The sequence below is a fragment of the Saccoglossus kowalevskii genome, chromosome 5, assembly GCF_978046115.1.
Source record: "Saccoglossus kowalevskii chromosome 5, keSacKowa6.1, whole genome shotgun sequence".
Classification (NCBI taxonomy): Eukaryota; Metazoa; Hemichordata; class Enteropneusta; family Harrimaniidae; genus Saccoglossus; species Saccoglossus kowalevskii.
This window is the reverse complement of record NC_140645.1, coordinates 26,796,067-26,823,795: the sequence shown is the minus strand read 5'-3', so window position 1 is coordinate 26,823,795 and position 27,729 is coordinate 26,796,067.

The following is a 27,729-nucleotide window of genomic DNA, read 5'->3' as shown; positions in this document are numbered from 1 at the left end:
GAACTTAGGATATGCACCAGATCTCATACAGCTTTACCATTGTAGCAAGTATGGAACTGATCGGTCCAACGGTGTTGACATAAAGCGTGACCAAAAATTTAGGCGGAAGAATAATAATAATAATAATAATAAATATAGCTGCGTTGCAGCAATGTCGGGTTTCGAGCCCACTGACTTATTAGCAGCGTTCCAAAATCAGCATCATTGACAATAATATATTAAAGGAAATTGCATGGCCTTCATACTAAACATGTTGCATGTTCCTGTCTGTAACAGTGCTTAAGGTATTACAATCTTGCATATTTAATGATGTCCCATGACCATATATGGTCATCAGATGTTTTTGTCAGCTCTGTTGTGCAATAACTTCAATATTGCATTGGTTGCATTTTCCTATCTGTAACAGTGCTTGAGATGTAACATTTATGCATATTTGATGAGGTCACATGACCATATGTGGTCATCACATTAGTTAGTCACATCTCTTGTTCCATAGATTCGATATTGCACAGGTTGCATGTTCCCGTTTGTAACAGTGCTTGAGTTATTACACTTATGCATATTTAATGATGTCACATGACCATGTATGGGCATCAGATGTGTTAGTCACATATCTTGTCTCATAGCTTCGATATTGCACAGGTTGTGTGTTTCTTTCTGTTACTGTGTTTCAAATATAACATTTATGCATATTTGATGAGGTCACATGACCATATATGGTCATCACATTAGTTAGTCACATCTCTTGTTCCATAGATTCGATATTGCACAGGTTGCATATTCCCGTCTGTAATAGTGCTTGAATTATTACATTTATGCTTATTTGATGAGGTCACATGACCATATATGGTCAACGGATATGTTAATCACTTCTGTTGTGCAATAGCTTCAATATTGCACTGGTTGCATGTTCCTATCTGTAACAGTGCTTGAGATATAACATTTATGCATATTTGATGAGGTCACATGACCATATATGGTCATCGGATGTGTTAGTCACTTCTGTTGTGCAATAGCTTCAATATTGCACTGGTTGCATGTTCCTATCTGTAACAGTGCTTGAGTTATTACATTTATGCATATTTGATGAAGTTACATGACCATATATGGTCATCACATTAGTTAGTCATATCTCTTGTCACATAGCTTCGATATTGCATAGGTTGCATGTCTCTATCTGTGATTCTGCTTGAGATATTACAATTATGCATATTTAATGACGGCACATGACCATATACGGTCATCACATTAGTTACTCACATCTCATGTCCCATAGCTTCGATTTTGCACAGGTTGCATGTTCATGTCTGTAACAGTGCTTGAGTTATTTCATGTATGCATATTCAATGAGGTCACATGACCATATATAGTCATCTTGTTTGTTAGTAAAATTCCATGTACCATCACTTCAATATTGCACTGGTTGCATGTTCCCGTCTGTAACTGTGCTTGAGTTATTACATTTATGCATATTTGATGAAGTCACATGACCATATATGGCCATCACATTAGTTAGTCACATCTCATGTCTTATAGCTTCGATATTGCACAGGTTGCATGTCCCTATCTGTAACAGTGCTTGATATATTACATTTATGCATATTTAATGAGATCACATGACCATATATGGTCATCTTGTTTGTTAGTAGAATTTCATGTACCATCACTTCAATATTGCACTGGTTGCATGTTCCTATCTGTAACAGTGCTTGAGATATTGCAATTATGTCTATAAAATGAGGTCACGTGACCATATAAAAGAACAAAAAAATATGAAAAAACATTCTAAAATCTTCTTATAAAAAACGGCTTTTCGCCTGGACTTCCATATTTTGGAATTAAATACTATGTCATATGATCTTTCAAAGTTATTCAGGGTTAGTTGATTTGTCGAATATTATGCAAATGAGATGCAAAACAAAATTTAAAAAAATTCTAAAAAAAAAAGTCACGTGACCGCTAAAGTTTTTTTTGATGAAATTTGTAGTCCTTGTCGCACTGCTACTATCATAAAAAAATTGGAGCACTCAGACCCTCAGAAAGGTGCGCAATTCGGCATTGAAAATTTCGCCTTTAATCCAAGATGGCGGCCTGGTCATGTGACCTATGTGTCTGAACTTAGGATATGCACCAGATCTCATACAGCTTCACCATTGTGGCAAGTATGGAACTGATCGGTCCAACGGTGTTGACATAAAGCGTGACCAAAAATTTAGGCGGAAGAATAATAATAATAATAATAATAAATATAGCTGCGTTGCAGCAATGTCGGGTTTCGAGCCCACTGACTTATTAGCAGCGTTCCAAAATCAGCATCATTGACAATAATATATTAAAGGAAATTGCATGGCCTTCATACTAATCATGTTGCATGTTCCTGTCTGTAACAGTGCTTAAGGTATTACAATCTTGCATATTTAATGATGTCCCATGACCATATATGGTCATCGGATGTTTTTGTCAGCTCTGTTGTGCAATAACTTCAATATTGCATTGGTTGCATGTTCCTATCTGTAACAGTGCTTGAGATGTAACATTTATGCATATTTGATGAGGTCACATGACCATATGTGGTCATCACATTAGTTAGTCACATCTCTTGTTCCATAGATTCGATATTGCACAGGTTGCATGTTCCCGTCTGTAACAGTGCTTGAGTTATTACATTTATGCATATTTGATGAAGTCACATGACCATATATGGTCATCACATTAGTTAGTCACATCTCGTGTCTTATAGCTTCGATATTGCACAGGTTGCATGTCTCTATCTGTGATTCTGCTTGAGATATTACAATTATGCATATTTAATGACGTCACATGACCATATACGGTCATCACATTAGTTACTCACATCTCATGTCCCACAGCTTCGATATTGCACAGGTTGCATGTCCCTAACTCTTGCAGTGCTTGATATATTACATTTATGCATATTCAATGAGGTCACATGACCATATATGATCATCTTGTTTGTTAGTAAAATTTCATGTACCATCACTTCAATATTGCACTGGTTGCATGTTCCCGTCTGTAACTGTGCTTGAGTTATTACATTTATGCATATTTGATGAAGTCACATGACCATATATGGTCATCACATTAGTTAGTCACATCTCGTGTCTTATAGCTTCGATATTGCACAGGTTGCATGTCCCTATCTGTAACAGTGCTTGATATATTACATTTATGCATATTTAATGAGATCACATGACCATATATGGTCATCTTGTTTGTTAGTAGAATTTCATGTATCATCACTTCAATATTGCACTGGTTGCATGTTCCTATCTGTAACAGTGCTTGAGATATTGGAATTATGTCTATAAAATGAGGTCACGTGACCATATAAAAGAACAAAAAAATATGAAAAAACATTCTAAAATCTTCTCATAAAAAACGGCTTTTCGCCTGGACTTCCGTATTTTGGAATTAAATACTATGTCATATGATCTTTCAAAGTTATTCAGGGTTAGTTGATTTGTCGAAAATTATGCAAATGAGATGCAAAACAAAATTTAAAAAAATTCTAAAAAAAAAAGTCACGTGACCGCTAAAGTTTTTTTTGATGAAATTTGTAGCCCTTGTCGCACTGCTACTATCATAAAAAAATTGGAGCACTCAGACCCTCAGAAAGGTGCGCAATTCGGCATTGAAAATTTCGCCTTTAATCCAAGATGGCGGCCTGGTCATGTGACCTATGTGTCTGAACTTAGGATATGCACCAGATCTCATACAGCTTTACCATTGTGGCAAGTATGGAACTGATCGGTCCAACGGTGTTGACATAAAGCGTGACCAAAAATTTAGGCGGAAGAATAATAATAATAATAATAATAATAATAATAATAAACGGAACAATTACAAAAGGGTTTCGACCAAATGGGCTCGAAACCCTAAATATAGCTGCGTTGCAGCAATGTCGGGTTTCGAGCCCACTGACTTATTAGCAGCGTTCCAAAATCAGCATCATTGACAATAATATATTAAAGGAAATTGCATGGCCTTCATACTAAACATGTTGCATGTTCCTGTCTGTAACAGTGCTTAAGGTATTACAATCTTGCATATTTAATGATGTCCCATGACCATATATGGTCATCGGATGTTTTTGTCAGCTCTGTTGTGCAATAACTTCAATATTGCATTGGTTGCATTTTCCTATCTGTAACAGTGCTTGAGATATAACATTTATGCATATTTGATGAGGTCACATGACCATATATGGTCATCACATTAGTTAGTCACATCTCTTGTCCCATAGCTTTGATATTGCACAGGTTGCATGTTCCCGTCTGTAACAGTGCTTGAGTTATTACATTTATGCATATTGGATGAGGTCACATGATCATATATAGTCATCACATTAGTTAGTCACATCTCTTGTTCCATAGATTCGATATTGCACAGGTTGCATGTTCCCGTCTGTAATAGTGATTGAGTTATTACATTTATGCTTATTTGATGAGGTCACATGACCATATATGGTCATCGGATATGTTAGTGACTTCTGTTGTGCAATAGCTTCAATATTGCACTGGTTGCATGTTCCTATCTGTAACAGTGCTTGAGATATAACATTTATGCATATTTGATGAGGTCACATGACCATATATGGTCATCGGATGTGTTAGTCACTTCTGTTGTGCAATAGCTTCAATATTGCACTGGTTGCATGTTCCTATCTGTAACAGTGCTTGAGTTATTACATTTATGCATATTTGATGACTTTACATGACCATATATGGTCATCACATTAGTTAGCCACATCTCTTGTCTCATAGCTTCGATATTGCATAGGTTGCATGTCTCTATCTGTGATTCTGCTTGAGATATTACAGTTATGCATATTTAATGACGTCACATGACCATATACGGTCATCACATTAGTTACTCACATCTCATGTCCCACAGCTTCGATTTTGCACAGGTTGCATGTTCATGTCTGTAACAGTGCTTGAGATAATTCAATTATGCATATTTAATGAAGTCACATGACCATATATGGTCATCACATTAGTTAGCCACATCTCTTGACCCGTACCTTCGATATTGCACAGGTTGCATGTCCCTAACTCTTACAGTGCTTGATATATTACATTTATGCATATTCAATGAGGTCAAATGACCATATATGGTCATCTTGTTTGTTAGTAAAATTTCATGTACCATCACTTCAATATTGCACTGGTTGCATGTTCCCGTCTGTAACTGTGCTTGAGTTATTACATTTATGCATATTTGATGAAGTCACATGACCATATATGGTCATCACATTAGTTAGTCACATCTCGTGTCTTATAGCTTCGATATTGCACAGGTTGCATGTCCCTATCTGTAACAGTGCTTGATATATTACATTTATGCATATGTAATGAGATCACATGACCATATATGGTCATCTTGTTTGTTAGTAGAATTTCATGTACCATCACTTCAATATTGCACTGGTTGCATGTTCCTATCTGTAACAGTGCTTGAGATATTGCAATTATGTCTATAAAATGAGGTCACGTGACCATATAAAAGAACAAAAAAATATGAAAAAACATTCTAAAATCTTCTTATAAAAAACGGCTTATCGCCTGGACTCGATATTTTGGAATTAAATACTATGTCATATGATCTTTCAAAGTTATTCAGGGTTAGTTGATTTGTCGAAAATTATGCAAATGAGATGCAAAACAAAATTTAAAAAAATTCTAAAAAAAAAAGTCACGTGACCGCTAAAGTTTTTTTTAATGATATTTGTAGCCCTTGTCGCACTGCTACTATCATAAAAAAATTGGAGCACTCAGACCCTCAGAAAGGTGCGCAATTCGGCATTGAAAATTTCGCCTTTAATCCAAGATGGCGGCCTGGTCATGTGACCTACGTGTCTGAACTTAGGATATGCACCAGATCTCATATAGCTTTACCATTGTGGCAAGTATTGAATTGATCGGTCCAACGGCGTTGACATAAAGCGTGACCAAAAATTTAGGCGGAAGAATAATAATAATAAATATAGCTGCAGAGCAGCTATTAACGGCTTTCAAGAAGAAAGGGCCATAACACCATTAAATTTGGAAAAAAAAAGTTTGAAGATTTGATTTGTGCAATATATATATGTGTAGGTTACACGACGTTCTGGCCTAATGCCTTCATTGTAGCACTATTTTTATGTCTCTAACTTCAATAGTGCTCGAGATATTATATGTATATATGCTTATCTAATGAGTTCTATGACCATATATGGTCAACGGATATGTTGGCCAATTCTCTTTTCTATTGCATTCAATATAGTGTTTGTTCCATGTTTGTACATGGAATAGCGCTTGAGATATTAGAGACATGCATATTAAATGAGTTCTATGACCATATATGGTCAACTGATATTTTGGCCAATTTTCTTTCGCAGTGCCTTCAATATAGCATTGGTACCATGTTTATGCATGCAATAGAGCTTGAGATATAAGATATATGCATATTTAATTAGTTCTTTGACCACATATGGCCATTGAACATGTTGACAATTTCTCTTGTCCGAAGCCTTCAATATAGCAATGGTTCCATGTATGTGTGTGCAATAGTGCCTGAGATATTATAGATATGCATATATAATGAGGTATATGACCTTATATGGTAAACGAATATTTTGGCTCATTCTCTGGACGATTACCTTCAATATAGCGTTAGTTTCACGTTTGTACATGCAATAGTGCTTGAGATATAAGAGACATGCATATTTAATGAGTTCTATGACCATATATGGTCAATAGATATGTTGGCCAATTTGCTTGTCCAGTGCCTTCAATATATCATTGGTACCATGTTTATACTTGCAATGGTGCTTGAGATATTGGAGACATGTATATTTAATGAGTTCTATGACCATATATGGTCAACGAATATGTTGGTCAATTTTCTTGTCCATTGCCATTGGTGTACCATTAGTTCCACGTTTGTACACGCAATAGTGCTTGAGATATTGGAGACATGCATATTTAATGAGTTATATGACCATATATGGTCATTGAAGATGTTGACAATTTCTCTTGTCCAATGCCTTCAATATAGCAATGGTTCCATGTCTGTATGTGCAATAGTGCCTGAGATATTATAGGTATGCATATTTAATGAGGTATATGACCTTATATGGTCAACGAATATGTTGGCTCATTCTCTTGACCATTTCCTTCAATATAGCATCAGTTTCACGTTTGTACATGCAATAGTGCTTGAGATATAAGAGACATGCATATTTAATGAGTTTTATGACCATATATGGTCAACGAATATTTTGGCCAATTCTCTTGTCGGTTGCCTTCAATATACCGTTAGTTCCATGTTTGTACATGCAATAGTTTTTGAGATACAAGAGACATGCATATTTAATGAGTTCCAAGATGGCGGCCGAACCACGTGACTAATCGAAAATCTGTTTCAGTCACTTTTAATGGCATGACATGTAGAAGGTATATACAAATTTTCAGGCAAAACGGTCCAGCCGTTTCAGAGAAGAAGTCGTTTGAAGTTGGCGGAAGAATAATAATAATAATAATAATAAACATAACAAAAACAATAGGCTTTCAAGCCTGAAGGGACTTGAAAGCCTAATAATAATAATAATAATAATAAACGGAACAATTACAAAAGGGTTTCGACCAAATGGGCTCGAAACCCTAATAATAATAATAATAAACGGAACAATTACAATAGGGTTTCGACCAAATGGGCTCGAAACCCTAATAATAATAATAATAATAAATATAGCTGCGTTGCAGCAATGTCGGGTTTCGAGCCCACTGACTTATTAGCAGCGTTCCAAAACCAGCATCATCGACAAGAATATATTAATGGATTTGCATGGCCTTCATACTAAACATGTTACATGTTCCTGTCTGTAACAGTGCTTAATGTTTTACAATCATACATATTTAATGATGTCACATGACCATATATGGACATCGGATGTGTCGGTCACTTCTGTTGTGCAATAACTTCAATATTGCACTGGTTGCATGTTCCTATCTGTATCAGTGCTTGACATATAACATTTATGCATATTTGATGAGGTCACATGAACATATATGGTCATCACATTAGTTAGTCACATCTATTGTTCCATAGATTCGATATTGCACAGGTTGCATGTTCCCGTCTGTAATAGTGCTTGAGTTATTACATTTATGCTTATTTGATGAGGTCACATGACCATATATGGTCATCGGATATGTTAGTCACTTCTGTTGTGCAATAGCTTCAATATTGCACTGGTTGCATGTTCCTATCTGTAACAGTGATTGAGATATAACATTTATGCATATTTGATGAGGTCACATGACCATATATGGTCATCAGATGTGTTAGTCACTTCTGTTGTGCAATAGCTTCAATATTGCACTGGTTGCATGTTCCTATCTGTAACAGTGCTTGAGTTACTACATTTATGCATATTTGATGAAGTTACATGACCATATATGGTCATCACATTAGTTAGTCACATCTCTTGTCTCATAGCTTCGATATTGCATATGTTGCATGTCTCTATTTGTGATTCTGCTTGAGATATTACAATTATGCATATTTAATGACGTCACATGACCATATACGGTCATCTCATTAGTTACTCACATCTCATGTCCCATAGCTTCGATTTTGCACAGGTTGCATGTTCATGTCTGTAACAGTGCTTGAGTTATTTCATGTATGCATATTTGATGAAGTTACATGACCATATATGGTCATCACATTAGTTAGTCACATCTCTTGTCTCACAGCTTCGATATTGCACAGGTTGCATGTTTCTAACTGTAACAGTGCTTGAGATAATTCAATTATGCACATTTAATGAAGTCACATGACCATATATGGTCATCACATTAGTTAGTCACATCTCTTGACCCATACCTTCGATATTGCACAGGATGCATGTCCCTAACTCTTACAGTGCTTGATATATTACATTTAATCATATTCAATGAGGTCACATGACCATATATGGTCATCTTGTTTGTTAGTAAAATTTCATGTACCATCACTTCAATATTGCACTGGTTGCATGTTCCCGTCTGTAACTGTGCTTGAGTTATTACATTTATGCATATTTGATGAAGTCACATGACCATATATGGTCATCACATTAGTTAGTCACATCTCGTGTCTTATAGCTTCGATATTGCACAGGTTGCATGTCCCTATCTGTAACAGTGCTTGATATATTACATTTATGCATATTTAATGAGATCACATGACCATATATGGTCATCTTGTTTGTTAGTAGAATTTCATGTACCATCACTTCAATATTGCACTGGTTGCATGTTCCTATCTGTAAAAGTGCTTGAGATATTGCAATTATGTCTATAAAATGAGGTCACGTGACCATATAAAAGAACAAAAAAAATATGAAAAAACATTCTAAAATCTTCTTCTAAAAAACGGCTTATCGCCTGGACTTCATATTTTGGAATTAAATACTATGTCATATGATCTTTCAAAGTTATTCAGGGATAGTTGATTAGTCGAAAATTATGCAAATGAGATGCAAAAGAAAATTAAAAAAATTCTAGAAAAAAATTAGTCACGTGACCGCTAAAGTTTTTTTTGATGAAATTTGTAGCCCTTGTCGCACTGCTACTATCATAAAAAAATTGGAGCACTCAGACCCTCAGAAAGGTGCGCAATTCGGCATTGAAAATTTCGCCTTTAATCCAAGATGGCGGCCTGGTCATGTGACCTATGTGTCTGAACTTAGGATATGCACCAGATCTCATACAGCTTTACCATTGTGGCAAGTATGGAACTGATCGGTCCAACGGTGTTGACATAAAGCGTGACCAAAAATTTAGGCGGAAGAATAATAATAATAATAATAATAATAAACGGAACAATTACAATAGGGTTTCGACCAAATGGGCTCGAAACCCTAATAATAAACGGAACAATTACAAAAGGGTTTCGACCAAATGGGCTCGAAACCCTAATAAACGGAACAATTACAATAGGGTTTCGACCAAATGGGCTCGAAACCCTAATAATAAACGGAACAATTACAAAAGGGTTTCGACCAAATGGGCTCGAAACCCTAATAATAATAATAAACGGAACAATTACAATAGGGTTTCGACCAAATGGGCTCGAAACCCTAATAATAAACGGAACAATTTCAATAGGGTTTCGACCAAATGGGCTCGAAACCCTAATAATAAAAAACATAACAATTACAAAAGGTTTCCAAGACATGTGTCTTGAAAACCTAAATATAGCTGCAGAGCAGCTATTAACGGCTTTCAAGAAAAGGGACCATAACACTATTAAATTTGGAAAAAAAAGTTTGAAGATTTGATTTGTGCAATGTATATACGTGTAGGTTACATGACGTTCTGGCCCAATGTCTTCATTATAGCGCTATTTCTATGTCTCTAACATCAATAATGCTCAAGATATTGTATATATGCATATTGAATGAGTTCTATGACCATATATGGTCAACGGATATGTTGGCCAATTCTCTTTCCATTGCCTTCAATATAGCGTTGGTACCCTGTCTGTACATGCAATACTGCTTGAAATATTAGAGACATGCATATTTAATGAGATCTATGACCATATATGGTCAACGGATATGTTTGCCAATTCTCTTTTCTATTTCCTTCAATATAGTGTTTGTTCCATGTTTGTACATGGAATAGCGCTTGAGATATTCGAGACATGCATATTTAATGAGTTCTATGACCATATATGGTCAACGGATATGTTGGCCAATTTTCTTGTCCATTGCCTTCAATATATCATTGGTACCATGTTTATACTTGCAATGGTGCTTGAGATATTGGAGACATGCATATTTAATGAGTTGTATGACCATATATGGTCAACGAATATGTTGGTCAATTTTCTTGTCCATTGCCTTCGGTATACTGTTAGTTCCATGTTTGTACATGCAATAGTGCTTGAGATATTGGAGACATGCATATTTAATGAGTTATATGACCATATATGGTCATGAAACACGTTGACAATTTCTCTTGTCCAAAGCCTTCAATATAGCAATGGTTCCATGTCTGTATGTGCAATAGTGCCTGAGATATTATAGGTATGCATATTTAATGAGGTATATGACCTTTTATGGTCAACGAATATGTTGGCTCATTCTCGTGACCATTTCCTTCAATATAGCGTCAGTTTCACGTTTGTACATGCAATAGCGCTTGAGATATAAGAGACATGCATATTTAATGAGTTCTATGACCATATATGGTCAACGAATATTTTGGCCAATTCTCTTGTCCGTTGCCTTCAATATACCGTTAGTTCCATGTTTGTACATGCAATAGTTTTTGAGATACAAGAGACATGCATATTTAATGAGTTTCAAGATGGCGGCCGAACCACGTGACTAATCGAAAATCTGTTTCAGTCACTTTTAATGGCATGACATGTAGAAGGTATATACACATTTTCAGGCAAAACGGTCCAGCCGTTTCAGAGAAGAAGTCGTTTGAAGTTGGCGGAATAATAATAATAATAATAAATATAGCTGCAGAGCAGCTATTAACGGCTTTCAAGAAAAAGGACCATAACACTATTAAATTTGGAAAAAAAAAAGTTTGAAGATTTGATTTGTGCAATGTATATACGTGTAGGTTACATGACGTTCTGGCCCAATGCCTTCATTATAGCGCTATTTCTATGTCTCTAACTTCAATAGTGCTCGAGATATTGTATATATGCATATTGAATGAGTTCTATGACCATATATGGTCAACGGATATGTTGGCCAATTCTCTTTCCATTGCCTTCAATATAGCGTTGGTACCATGTCTGTACATGCAATACTGCTTGAAATATTAGAGACATGCTTATTTAATGAGATCTATGACCATATATGGTCAACGGATATGTTTGCCAATTCTCTTTTCTATTTCCTTCAATATAGTGTTTGTTCCATGTTTATACATGGAATAGCGCTTGAGATATTCGAGACATGCATATTTAATGAGTTCTATGACCATATATGGTCAACGGATATGTTGGCCAATTTTCTTGTCCATTGCCTTCAATATATCATTGGTACCATGTTTATACTTGCAATGGTGCTTGAGACACTGGAGACATGCATATTTAATGAGTTCTGTGACCATATATGGTCAACGAATATGTTGGTCAATTTTCTTGTCCATTGCCTTCGGTATACTGTTAGTTCCATGTTTGTACATGCAATAGTGCTTGAGATATTAGAGACATGCATATTTAATGAGTTATATGACCATATATGGTCATGAAACACGTTGACAATTTCTCTTGTCCAAAGCCTTCAATATAGCAATGGTTCCATGTCTGTATGTGCAATAGTGCCTGAGATATTATAGGTATGCATATTTAATGAGGTATATGACCTTATATGGTCAACGAATATGTTGGCTCATTCTCTTGACCATTTCCTTCAATATAGCGTCAGTTTCACGTTTGTACATGCAATAGTACTTGAGATATAAGAGACATGCATATTTAATGAGTTCTATGACCATATATGGTCAACGAATATTTTGGCCAATTCTCTTGTCCGTTGCCTTCAATATACCGTTAGTTCCATGTTTGTACATGCAATAGTTTTTGAGATACAAGAGACATGCATATTTAATGAGTTTCAAGATGGCGGCCGAACCACGTGACTAATCGAAAATCTGTTTCAGTCACTTTTAATGGCATGACATGTAGAAGGTATATACAAATTTTCAGGCAAAACGGTCCAGCCGTTTCAGAGAAGAAGTCGTTTGAAGTTGGCGGAATAATAATAATAATAATAAATATAGCTGCGTTGCAGCAATGTCGGGTTTCGAGCCCACTGACTTATTAGCAGCGTTCCAAAATCAGCATCATTGACAATAATATATTAAAGGAAATTGCATGGCCTTCATACTAAACATGTTGCATGTTCCTGTCTGTAACAGTGCTTAAGGTATTACAATCGTGCATATTTAATGATGTCCCATGACCATATATGGTCATCGGATGTTTTTGTCAACTCTGTTGTGCAATAACTTCAATATTGCATTGGTTGCATTTTCCTATCTGTAAGTGCTTGAGATATAACATTTATGCATATTTGATGAGGTCACATGACCATATGTGGTCATCACATTAGTTAGTCACATCTCGTTCCATAGATTCGATATTGCACAGGTTGCATGTTCCCGTCTGTAACAGTGCTTGAGTTATTACATTTATGCATATTTAATGATGTCACATGACAGTGTATGGGCATCAGAAGTGTTAGTCAAATATCTTGTCTCATAGTTTCGATATTGCACAGGTTGTGTGTTTCTATCTCTAACAGTGCTTGAGATATAACATTTATGCATATTTGATGAGGTCACATGACCATATATGGTCATCACATTAGTTAGTCACATCTCTTGTTCCATAGATTCGATATTGCACAGGTTGCATGTTCCCGTCTGTAATAGTGATTGAGTTATTACATTTATGCTTATTTGATGAGGTCACATGACCATATATGGTCATCGGATATGTTAGTGACTTCTGTTGTGCAATAGCTTCAATATTGCACTGGTTGCATGTTCCTATCTGTAACAGTGCTTGAGATATAACATTTATGCATATTTGATGAGGTCACATGACCATATATGGTCATCGGATGTGTTAGTCACTTCTGTTGTGCAATAGCTTCAATATTGCACTGGTTGCATGTTCCTATCTGTAACAGTGCTTATGTTATTACATTTATGCATATTTGATGAAGTCACATGACCATATATGGTCATCACATTAGTTAGTCACATCTCTTGTCTCATAGCTTCGATATTGCATAGGTTGCATGTCTCTATCTGTGATTCTGCTTGAGATATTACAATTATGCATATTTAATGACGTCACATGACCATATACGGTCATCACATTAGTTACTCACATCTCATGTCCCACAGCTTCGATTTTGCACAGGTTGCATGTTCATGTCTGTAACAGTGCTTGATATATTACATTTATGCATATTTAATGAGATCACATGACCATATATGGTCATCTTGTTTGTTAGTAGAATTTCATGTACCATCACTTCAATATTGCACTGGTTGCATGTTCTTATCTGTAACAGTGCTTGAGATATTGCAATTATGTCTATAAAATGAGGTCACGTGACCATATAAAAGAACAAAAAAATATGAAAAAACATTCTAAAATCTTCTTATAAAAAACGGCTTTTCGCCTGGACTTCCATATTTTGGAATTAAATACTATGTCATATGATCTTTCAAAGTTATTCAGGGTTAGTTGATTTGTCGAAAATTATGCAAATGAGATGCAAAACAAAATTTAAAAAAATTCTAAAAAAAAAAGTCACGTGACCGCTAACGTTTTTTTTGATGAAATTTGTAGCCCTTGTCGCACTGCTACTATCATAAAAAAATTGGAGCACTCAGACCCTCAGAAAGGTGCGCAATTCGGCATTGAAAATTTCGCCTTTAATCCAAGATGGCGGCCTGGTCATGTGACCTATGTGTCTGAACTTAGGATATGCACCAGATCTCATACAGCTTTACCATTGTGGCAAGTATGGAACTGATCGGTCCAACGGTGTTGACATAAAGCGTGACCAAAAATTTAGGCGGAAGAATAATAATAATAAATATAGCTGCATAGCAGCAATGACCGGTTTTCAAGACCATGGCACATGGCCAAGTCACATGCAATGCATGGCAATGTATGACAGTTTGCAATAGCCCTCAAAATTAACGTTGGGCCCATGTTTGTATATGTGATAGTGTTCGAGATAATATAGCCATGCATATTTAATGAGTTCCATGACCATATATAGTCATTGGGTATGTTTGTCAATTCTCTTGTCCAATGTCTTCAATATAGCATTGGTTCCATGTTCCTACTTGCAACAGTACCTAAGATATTGGCGACATTCATATTTAATGAGTTCTATGACCATATATGGTCATTTAATATGTTGCTCAATTCTTTTGTCCAATGCCTTCAATATAAGTTTGGGTACATGTCTCTATCTTTAAAAGTGCTCGAGATATTATGGATATGCATTTTTAATGAGTTCTATGACCATATATGGTCATTGACTGTGCTTGTCAATTCTTTTGTCCAATGTCTTCAATATAGGGTTGGTACCATGTTTGTACTTACAATAGTGCCCGAGATATTAAAGACATGCATATTTAATGAGTTGTATGACCATATATGGTCATCGAATGTGTTGGTCAATTGTCTCGTCCAATGTCTTCAATATAGCACTGGTTGCATGTTTGTACTTGCAATAGTGCCTGAGATATTAGAGACATGTATATTTAATGAGTTCTATGACCATATATGGTCATCGAATGTGTTGGTCAATTCTCTCGTCCAATGTCTTCAATATAGCCATGGTTCCATGTTTGTACTTGCAATAGTGCATGAGATATTAGAGACATGCATATTTAATGAGTTTTATGTCCATATATGGTCATCCAATATTTTGGTCAATTCTCTTGTCCAATGTCTTCAATAAAGCGTTGGTTCCATGTTTGTATATGCAATAGTTCTCAATATATGGCAATACAATGTGTATCGTATTAAGGGCCCTCCCCCCTTTCCCATAATGCATCATTGCTCACTATTTTATATAAAATGTGAAAAATATTCATAAATCAACTCCTCCAAAACTGTTGGTCGCACTTTCATGATTGTTTGATTAATCGGTAGTATGTATGATGTTCTTCAAAATTATGGCGTGGAATTTTGATACGATCAAAATTATGCAAATGAGATGCAAAACAATATTTCAGAAAATTCTAGAAAAAAAAGTCACATGACCGTTCAACTTTTTTTTCATGAAATACGTAGCTCTAGGGCCAATGCTTCTTTTAAGCGAAAGTTTGAGACTCCTAGACCCTCAGAAAGGTGTTTAAATGAGCATGCCATATTTCGTCTTAAATTCAAAATGGCCGCCGTACCACGTGACCAACATGCGTCATCTTAGGATATGCACTAGATCTCATCAACCTTTACAAACATATGAAAAATTTTTCCAGATATGTGCAACGGTGTCGAAATGGCGCTTAGCGAAAAAATCTGGCGGAATAATAAAAAACATAACGATTACAATAGGTTTCCAAGACATGTGTCTTGAAAACCTAAATATAGCTGCGTTGCAGCAATGTCGGGTTTCGAGCCCACTGACTTATTAGCAGCGTTCCAAAATCAGCATCATTGACAATAATATATTAAAGGAAATTGCATGGCCTTCTTACTAAACATGTTACATGTTCCTGTCTGTAACAGTGCTTAAGGTATTACAATCTTGCATATTTAATGATGTCACATGACCATATATGGTCATCACATTAGTTAGTCACATCTTTTGTTACATAGATTCGATATTGCACAGGTTGCATGTTCCCGTCTGTAACAGTGCTTGAGTTATTACATGTATGCATATTTAATGATATCACATGACCGTGTATGGTCATCAGATGTGATAGTCATCTCTCTTGTGCAAGACCTTCAATATTGAACTAGTTGCATATTCCTGTCTGTAACAGTGCTTGAGTTATTACATTTATGCATATTTGATGAGGTCACATGACCAAATATGGTCATCACATTAGTTAGTCACATCTCTTGTCCCATGAATTCGATATTGCACAGGTTGCATGTTACCGTCTGTAACAGTGCGTGAGTTATTACATTTATGCATATTTGATGAAGTCACATGACCATATATGGTCACAACATTAGTTCGTCACATCTCTTGTCTCATAGCTTCGATATTGCACAGGTTGCATGTCCCTATCTGTAGCAGTGCTTGATATATTACTTTTATGTATATTTGATGAGGTCACATGACCATATATGGTCATCTTGTTCGTTAGTAAAATTTCATGTACCATCACTTCAATATTGCACTGGTTACATGTTTCAATCTGTAACAGTGCTTGAGTTATTACATTTATGCATATTTGATGAGGTCACATGACCATATATAGTCATCAGATAAGCTAGTCATCTCTCTTGTGCAAGACCTTCAATATTGCACTAGTTGCATGTTCCTGTCTGTAACAGTGCTTGAGTTATTACATTTATCCATATTTGATGAGCTCACATGACCATATATGGTCATCACATTAGTTAGTCACATCTCTTGTCTCATAGCTTCAATATTGCACAGGTTGCATGTTCCCGTCTGTAACAGTGCTTGACTTATTACATTTACGCATATTTGATGAGGTCACATGACCATATATGGGCATCAGATGTGTTAGTCACATATCTTGTCTCATAGATTCGATATTGCACAGGTTGCATGTTCGTATCTGTATCAGTGCTTGATATATTACATTAATGTATATTTAATGAGGTCACATGACCATATATGGTCATCTTGTTTGTAAGTAAAATTTCTTGTACCATCACTTCAATATTGCACTAGTTGCATGTCCCTATCAGTAACAGTGCTTGAGATATTGCAATTATGTCTACAAAATGAGGTCACGTGACCATATAAAAGAACAAAAAAAATATGAAAAAACATTCTAAAATCTTCTTCTAAAAAACGGCTTATCGCCTGGACTTCATATTTTGGAATTAAATACTATGTCATATGGTTTTTCAAAGTTATTCAGGGATAGTTGATTAGTCGAAAATTATGCAAATGAGATGCAAAAGAAAATTAAAAAAATTCTAGAAAAAAATTAGTCACGTGACCGCTAAAGTTTTTTTTGATGAAATTTGTAGACCTTCTCCCACTGCTACTGCCATAAAAAAATTGGAGCACTCAGACCCTCAGAAAGGTGTGCAATTCGGCATTGAAAATTTCGTCTTTAATCCAAGATGGCGGCCTGGTCATGTGACCTATGTGTCTGAACTTAGGATATGCACCAGATCTCATCCAGCTTTACCATTGTGGCAAGTATTGAATTGATCGGTCCAACGGCGTTGACATAAAGCGTGACCAAAAATTTAGGCGGAATCATAATAATAATAAATATAGCTGCATAGCAGCAATGACCGGTTTTCAAGACCATGGCACATGGCCAAGTCACATGCAATGCATGGCCAGGTATGACTGTTTGCAATAGCCCCCAAAATTAACGTTGGTCAAATGTTTGTATATGTGATAGTGTCCAAGATATTATTGCCATGCATATGTAATGAGTTATATGACCATATATAGTCATCAGGTATGTTTGTCAATTCTCTTGTCCAATGACTTCAATATAGCATTGGTTCCATGTTCCTACCTGCATCAGTGCCTAAGATATTAGAGGCATGCATATTTAATGAGTTCTATGACCATATATGGTCATCTCATATGTTGGACAATTCTCTTGTCCAATGTCTTCAGTATAGGTTTGGGTACATGTCCCTATCTTTAAAAGTGCTCGAGATATTATGGATATGCATACTTAATGTGTTCTATGACCATATATGGTAATCGAATATGTTGGTCAATCCTTTTGTCCAATGTCTTCAATATAGTATTGGTTCCATGTTTCTGCTTACAATAGTACTCGAGATATTAGAGACATGCATATTTAATGAGTTGTATGACCATATATGGTCATCGACTGTGTCGGTCAATTATCTTGTCCAAAGTCTTCAATATAGGTTTGGGTACATGTTTCTATCTTTAAAAGTGTTCGAGATATATGGATATGCATATTTAATCAGTTCTATGACCATATATGGTCATCGAATATGTTGGTCAATTCTCTCGTCCTATGTCTTCAATATAGCGTTGATTCCATGTTTGAACTTGCAATAATGCCCGAGATATTAGAGACACGCATATTTAATGAGTTATATGACCATATATGGTCATACACTATGTTGATCAATTCTTTTGTTCAATGTCTTCAATATAGCATTGGTTCCATGTTTATACTTGCAATAGTGCCTGAGATATTAAATACATGCATATTTAATGAGTTACATGACCATATATGGTCATCCAATATCTTGGTCAATTATCTTGTCCAATGTCTTAAATATAGCGTTAGTTCCATGTTTGTACTTGCAATAGTGCCTGAGATATTAGAGACATGCATATTTAATGAGTTGCATGACCATTTATGGTCATCCAATATTTTGGTCAATTCTCTTGTCCAATGTCTTCAATATAGCATTAGTTCCATGTTTGTATATGCAATAGTTCTCAATATATGTCAATTCAATGTGTATCGTATATGGGCCCTCCCCCCTTTCCCATAATGCAACATTGCTGACTATTTTATATAAAATGTGAAAAATATTCATAAATCAACTGCTCCAAAACTACTGGTCGCACTTCCATGATTCTTTGATTAATCTGTAGTATGTATGATGTTCTTCAAAATTATGGCGTGGAATTTCGATACGATCAAAATTATGCAAATGAGATGCAAAACAATATTTCAGAAAATTCTAGAAAAAAAAGTCACATGACCGTTCAACTTTTTTTTTCTGATATACGTAGCTCTAGGGCCAATGCTTCTTTTAGGCGAAAGTTTGAGACTCCTAGGCCCTCAGAAAGGTGTTCAAATGAGCATGCCATTTTTCGCCTTAAATTCAAAATGGCCGCCGTACCACGTGATCAATATGCGTCATCTTAGGATATGCACTAGATCTCATCAACCTTTACAAACATATGAAATTTTTTTACAGATATGTGCAACGGTGTCGAAATGGCGCTTAGCGAAAAAATCTGGCGGAATAATAAAAAACATAACGATTACAATAGGTTTCCAAGACATGTGTCTTGAAAACCTAAATATAGCTGCGTTGCAGCAATGTCGGGTTTCGAGCCCACTGACTTATTAGCAGCGTTCCAAAATCAGCATCATTGACAATAATATATTAAAGGAAATTGCATGGCCTTCATACTAAACATGTTGCATGTTCCTGTCTGTAACAGTGCTTAAGGTATTACAATCTTGCATATTTAATGATGTCCCATGACCATATATGGTCATCGGATGTTTTTGTCAGCTCTGTTGTGCAATAAATTCAATATTGCATTGGTTGCATTTTCCTATCTGTAACAGTGCTTGAGATGTAACATTTATGCATATTTGATGAGGTCACATGACCATATGTGGTCATCGGATATGTTAGTGACTTCTGTTGTGCAATTGCTTCAATATTGCACTGGTTGCATGTTCCTATCTGTAACAGTGCTTGAGATATAACATTTATGCATATTTGATGAGGTCACATGACCATATATTTTCATTGGATGTGTTAGTCACTTCTGTTGTGCAATAGCTTCAATATTGCACTGGTTGCATGTTCCTATCTGTAACAGTGCTTGAGTTATTACATTTATGCATATTTGATGAAATTACATGACCATATATGGTCATCACAATAGTTAGCCACATCTCTTGTTTCATAGCTTCGATATTACATAGGTTACATGTCTCTATCTGTGATTCTGCTTGAGATATTACAATTATGCATATTTAATGACGTCACATGACCATATACGGTCATCACATTAGTTACTCACATCTCATGTCCCACAGCTTCGATTTTGCACAGGTTGCATGTTCATGTCTGTAACAGTGCTTGAGATAATTCAATTATGCATATTTAATGAAGTCACATGACCATATATGGTCATCACATTAGTTAGTCACATCTCTTGACCCATACCTTCGATATTGCACAAGTTGCATGTCCCTAACTCTTGCAGTGCTTGATATATTACATTTATGCATATTCAATGAGGTCACATGACCATATATGGTCATCTTGTTTGTTAGTAAAATTTCATGTACCATCCCTTCAATATTGCACTGGTTGCATGTTCCCGTCTGTAACTGTGCTTGAGTTATTACATTTATGCATATTTGATGAAGTCACATGACCATATATGGTCATCACATTAGTTAGTCACATCTCGTGTCTTATAGCTTCGATATTGCACAGGTTGCATGTCCCTATCTGTAACAGTGCTTGATATATTACATTTATGCATATTTAATGAGATCACATGACCATATATGGTCATCTTGTTTGTTAGTAGAATTTCATGTACCATCACTTCAATATTGCACTGGTTGCATGTTCCTATCTGTAACAGTGCTTGAGATATTGCAATTATGTCTATAAAATGAGGTCACGTGACCATATAAAAGAACAAAAAAATATGAAAAAACATTCTAAAATCTTCTTATAAAAAACGGCTTTTCGCCTGGACTTCCATATTTTGGAATTAAATACTATGTCATACGATCTTTCAAAGTTATTCAGGGTTAGTTGATTTGTCGAAAATTATGCAAATGAGATGCAAAACAAAATTTAAAAAAATTCTAAAAAAAAAAGTCACGTGACCGCAAAAGTTTTTTTTGATGAAATTTGTAGCCCTTGTCGCACTGCAACTATCATAAAAAAATTGGAGCACTCAGACCCTCAGAAAGGTGCGCAATTCGGCATTGAAAATTTCGCCTTTAATCCAAGATGGCGGCCTGGTCATGTGACCTATGTGTCTGAACTTAGGATATGCACTAGATCTCATCCAGCTTTACCAATGTGGCAAGTACTGAGCTGATCAGTCCAACGGCGTTGACATAAAGTGTGACCGAAAAACGGCGGAAGAATAATAATAATAAATATAGCTGCGTTGCAGCAATGTCGGGTTTCGAGCCCACTGACTTATTAGCAGCGTTCCAAAATCAGCATCATTGACAATAATATATTAAAGGAAATTGCATGGCCTTCATACTAAACATGTTGCATGTTCCTGTCTGTTACAGTGCTTAAGGTATTACAATCTTGCATATTTAATGATGTCCCATGACCATATATGGTCATCGGATGTTTTTGTCAGCTCTGTTGTGCAATAACTTCAATATTGCATTGGTTGCATTTTCCTATCTGTAACAGTGCTTGAGATATAACATTTATGCATATTTGATGAGGTCACATGACCATATGTGGTCATCACATTAGTTAGTCACATCTCTTGTTCCATAGATTCGATATTGCACAGGTTGCATGTTCCCGTCTGTAACAGTGCTTGAGTTATTACATTTATGCATATTTAATGATGTCACATGACCGTGTTTGGGCATCAGATGTGTTAGTTACATATCTTGTCTCATAGCTTCGATATTGCACAGGTTGTGTGTTTCTATCTGTTACTGTGTTTCAAATATAACATTTATGCATATTTGATGAGGTCACATGACCATATATGGTCATCACATTAGTTAGTCACATCTCTTGTTCCATAGATTCGATATTGTACAGGTTGCATGTTCCCGTCTGTAATAGTGCTTGAGTTATTACATTTATGCTTATTTGACGAGGTCACATGACCATATATGGTCATCGGATGTGTTAGTGAATTCTGTTGTGCAATAGCTTCAATATTGCACTGGTTGCATGTTCCTATCTGTAACAGTGCTTCAGATATAACATTTATGCATATTTGATGAGGTCACATGACCATATATGGTCATCGGATGTGTTAGTCACATCTGTTGTGCAATAGCTTCAATATTGCACTGGTTGCATGTTCCTATCTGTAACAGTACTTGAGTTATTACATTTATGCATATTTGATGAAATTACATGACCATATATGGTCATCACATTAGTTAGCCACATCTCTTGTCTCATAGCTTCGATATTGCATAGGTTGCATGACTCTATCTGTGATTCTGCTTGAGATATTACAATTATGCATATTTAATGACGTCACATGACCATATACGGTCATCACATTAGTTACTCACATCTCATGTCCCACAGCTTCGATTTTGCACAGGTTGCATGTTTATGTCTGTAACAGTTCTTGAGAGAATTCAATTATGCATATTTAATGAAGTCACATGACCATATATGGTCATCACATTAGTTAGCCACATCTGTTGACCCATACCTTCGATATTGCACAGGTTGCATGTCCCTAACTCTTGCAGTGCTTGATATATTATATTTATGCATATTCAATGAGGTCGCATGACCATATATGGTCATCTTGTTTGTTAGTAAAATTTCATGTACCATCACTTCAATATTGCACTGGTTGCATGTTCCCGTCTGTAACTGTGCTTGAGTTATTACATTTATGCATATTTGATGAAGTCACATGACCATATATGGTCATCACATTAGTTAGTCACATCTCGTGTCTTATAGCTTCGATATTGCACAGGTTGCATGTCCCTATCTGTAACAGTGCTTGATATATTACATTTATGCATATTTAATGAGATCACATGACCATATATGGTCATCTTGTTTGTTAGTAGAATTTCATGTACCATCACTTCAATATTGCACTGGTTGCATGTTCCTATCTGTAACAGTGCTTGAGATATTGCAATTATGTCTATAAAATGAGGTCACATGACCATATAAAAGAACAAAAAAATATGAAAAAACATTCTAAAATCTTCTTATAAAAAACGGCTTATCGCCTGGACTCGATATTTTGGAATTAAATACTATGTCATATGATCTTTCAAAGTTATTCAGGGTTAGTTGATTTGTCGAAAATTATGCAAATGAGATGCAAAACAAAATTTAAAAAAATTCTAAAAAAAAAAGTCACGTGACCGCTAAAGTTTTTTTTGATGAGATTTGTAGCCCTTGTCGCACTGCTACTATCATAAAAAAATTGGAGCACTCAGACCCTCAGAAAGGTGCGCAATTCGTCATTGAAAATTTCGCCTTTAATCCAAGATGGCGGCCTGGTCATGTGACCTACGTGTCTGAACTTAGGATATGCACCAGATCTCATATAGCTTTACCATTGTGGCAAGTATTGAATTGATCGGTCCAACGGCGTTGACATAAAGCGTGACCAAAAATTTAGGCGGAAGAATAATAATAATAATAATAATAATAATAATAAATATAGCTGCGTTGCAGCAATGTCGGGTTTCGAGCCCACTGACTTATTAGCAGCGTTCCAAAATCAGCATCATTGACAAGAATATATTAAAGGATTTGCATGACCTTCATACTAAACATGTTACATGTTCCTGTCTGTAACAGTGCTTAAGGTATTACAATCTTGCATATTTAATGATGTCACATGACCATATATGGTCATCGGATACGTTAGTCACAAATCTTATCACATAGCTTCGATATTGCACAGGTTGCATGTCCCTATCCGTAGCAGTGTTTGAGATATCACAATTATGCATATTTGATGAGGTCACATAACCATATATAGTCATCGGATACGTTAGTCACATGTCTTATCCCATAGCTTCGATATTGCACTGGTTGCATGTTGCTATCTGTAACAGAGCTTGAGTTATTACATTTATGCATATTTGATTAGGTCACATGACCATATATGGTCATCCGATGTGTGAGTCACCTCTCTTGTCCTATACTTTCAATATTGCACTGGGTGCATGTTCCTGTCTGTAACAGTGCTTGAGTTATTGCATTTATGCATATGTGATGAGGTCACATGACCATATATGGTCGTCGGATATTTTAGTCACCTCTGTTGTGCAATAACTTCAATATTGCACTGGTTGCGTGTTCCTATCTGTAACAGTGCTTGAGTTATTGCATTTATGCATATTTGATAAGGTCACATGACCATATATGGTCATCACATTAGTTAGTCACATCTCTTGTCTCATAGCTTCGATATTGCACAGGTTGCATGTTCCCGTCTGTAACAGTGCTTGATATATTACATTTATGCATATTTAATGACGTCACATGACCATATATGGTCATCTTGTTTGTTAGTAAAATTTCTTGTACCATCACTTCAGTATTGCATTGGCTGCATGTTCCCGTCTGTAACAGTGCTTGAGTTATTACATTTATGCATATTTGATGAAGTCACATGACCATATATATTTTCATCACATTAGTTAGTCACATCTCGTGTCTCATAACTTCGATATTGCACAGGTTGCATGTCCCTATCTGTAACAGTGCTTGTGTTATTACATTAATGCATATTTAATGATGTCACATGATCATACATGGTCATCGGATATGTTAGTCACCTTTCTGGTGCAATACCTTCAATACTGCACTAGTTGCATGTTCCTGTCTGCAACAGTGCTTGAGTTATTACATTTATGCATATTTGATGAGGTCACATGACCATATATGGTCATCGGATATGTTCGTCACCTCTGTTGTGCAACAACTTCAATATTGGACTGGTTGCATGTTCCTATATGTAACAGTGCTAGAGATACAACATTTATGCATATTTGATGAAGTCACATGACCATATATGGTCATCACATTAGTTAGTCACATCTCGTGTCTTATAGCTTCGATATTGCACAGGTTGCATGTCCCTATCTGTAACAGTGCTTGATATATTACATTTATGCATATTTAATGAGATCACATGACCATATATGGTCATCTTTTTGTTAGTAGAATTTCATGTACCATCACTTCAATATTGCACTGGTTGCATGTTCCTATCTGTAACAGTGCTTGAGATATTGCAATTTTGTCTATAAAATGAGGTCACGTGACCATATAAAAGAACAAAAAAATATGAAAAAACATTCTAAAATCTTCTTATAAAAAACGGCTTATCGCCTGGACTCAATATTTTGGAATTAAATACTATGTCATATGATCTTTCAAAGTTATTCAGGGTTAGTTAATTTGTCGAAAATTATGCAAATGAGATGTAAAACAAAATTTAAAAAAATTCTAAAAAAAAAAGTCACGTGACCGCTAAAGTTTTTTTTTATGAAATTTGTAGCCCTTGTCACACTGCTGCTATCATAAAAAAATTGGAGCACTCAGACCCTCAGAAAGGTGCGCAATTCGGCATTGAAAATTTCGCCTTTAATCCAAGATGGCGGCCTGGTCATGTGACCTATGTGTCTGAACTTAGGATATGCACCAGATCTCATATAGCTTTACCATTGTGGCAAGTATTGAATTGATCGGTCCAACGGCGTTGACATAAAGCGTGACCAAAAATTTAGGCGGAAGAATAATAATAATAATAATAATAATAATAATAATAAATATAGCTGCGTTGCAGCAATGTCGGGTTTCGAGCCCACTGACTTATTAGCAGCGTTCCAAAATCAGCATCATTGACAATAATATATTATAGGAAATTGCATGGCCTTCATACTAAACATGTTGCATGTTCCTGTCTGTAACAGTGCTTAAGGTATTACAATCTTGCATATTTAATGATGTCCCATGACCATATATGGTCATCGGATGTTTTTGTCAGCTCTGTTGTGCAATAACTTCAATATTGCATTGGTTGCATTTTCCTATCTGTAACAGTGCTTGAGATATAACATTTATGCATATTTGATGAGGTCACATGACCATATGTGGTCATCACATTAGTTAGTCACATCTCTTGTTCCATAGATTCGATATTGCACAGGTTGCATGTTCCCGTCTGTAACAGTGCTTGAGTTATTACATTTATGCATATTTAATGATGTCACATGACCGTGTATGGGCATCAGATGTGTTAGTCACATATCTTGTCTCATAGCTTCGATATTGCACAGGTTGTGTGTTTCTATCTGTTACTGTGTTTCAAATATAACATTTATGCATATTTGATGAGGTCACATGACCATATATGGTCATCACATTAGTTAGTCACATCTCTTGTCCCATAGCTTCGATATTGCACAGGTTGCATGTTCCCGTCTGTAACAGTGCTTGAGTTATTACATTTATGTATATTTGATGAAGTCACATGACCATATATGGTCATGACATTAGTTAGTCACATCTCGTGTCTTATAGCTTTGATATTGCACAGGTTGCATGTCCCTATCTGTAACAGTGCTTGATATATTACATTCATGCATATTTAATGAGATCACATGACCATATATGGTCATCTTGTTTGTTAGTAGAATTTCATGTACCATCACTTCAAAATTGCACTGGTTGCATGTTCCTATCTGTAACAGTGCTTGAGATATTGCAATTATGTCTATAAAATGAGGTCACGTGACCATATAAAAGAACAAAAAAATATGAAAAAACATTCTAAAATCTTCTTATAAAAAACGGCTTATCGCCTGGACTCGATATTTTGGAATTAAATACTATGTCATATGATCTTTCAAAGTTATTCAGGGTTAGTTGATTTGTCGAAAATTATGCAAATGAGATGCAAAACAAAATTTAAAAAAATTCTAAAAAAAAAAGTCACGTGACCGCTAAAGTTTTTTTTGATGAGATTTGTAGCCCTTGTCGCACTGCTACTATCATAAAAAAAATGGAGCACTCAGACCCTCAGAAAGGTGCGCAATTCGGCATTGAAAATTTCGCCTTTAATCCAAGATGGCGGCCTGGTCATGTGACCTACGTGTCTGAACTTAGGATATGCACCAGATCTCATATAGCTTTACCATTGTGGCAAGTATTGAATTGATCGGTCCAACGGCGTTGACATAAAGCGTGACCAAAAATTTAGGCGGAAGAATAATAATAATAATAATAATAATAATAATAATAAACGGAACAATTACAATAGGGTTTCGACCAAATGGGCTCGAAACCCTAATAAACGGAACAATTACAAAAGGGTTTCGACCAAATGGGCTCGAAACCCTAATAAACGGAACAATTACAAAAGGGTTTCGACCAAATGGGCTCGAAACCCTAATAAAATAATAAACGGGACAATTTCAATAGGGTTTCGACCAAATGGGCTCGAAACCCTAAATATAGCTGCGTTGCAGCAATGTCGGGTTTCGAGCCCACTGACTTATTAGCAGCGTTCCAAAATCAGCATCA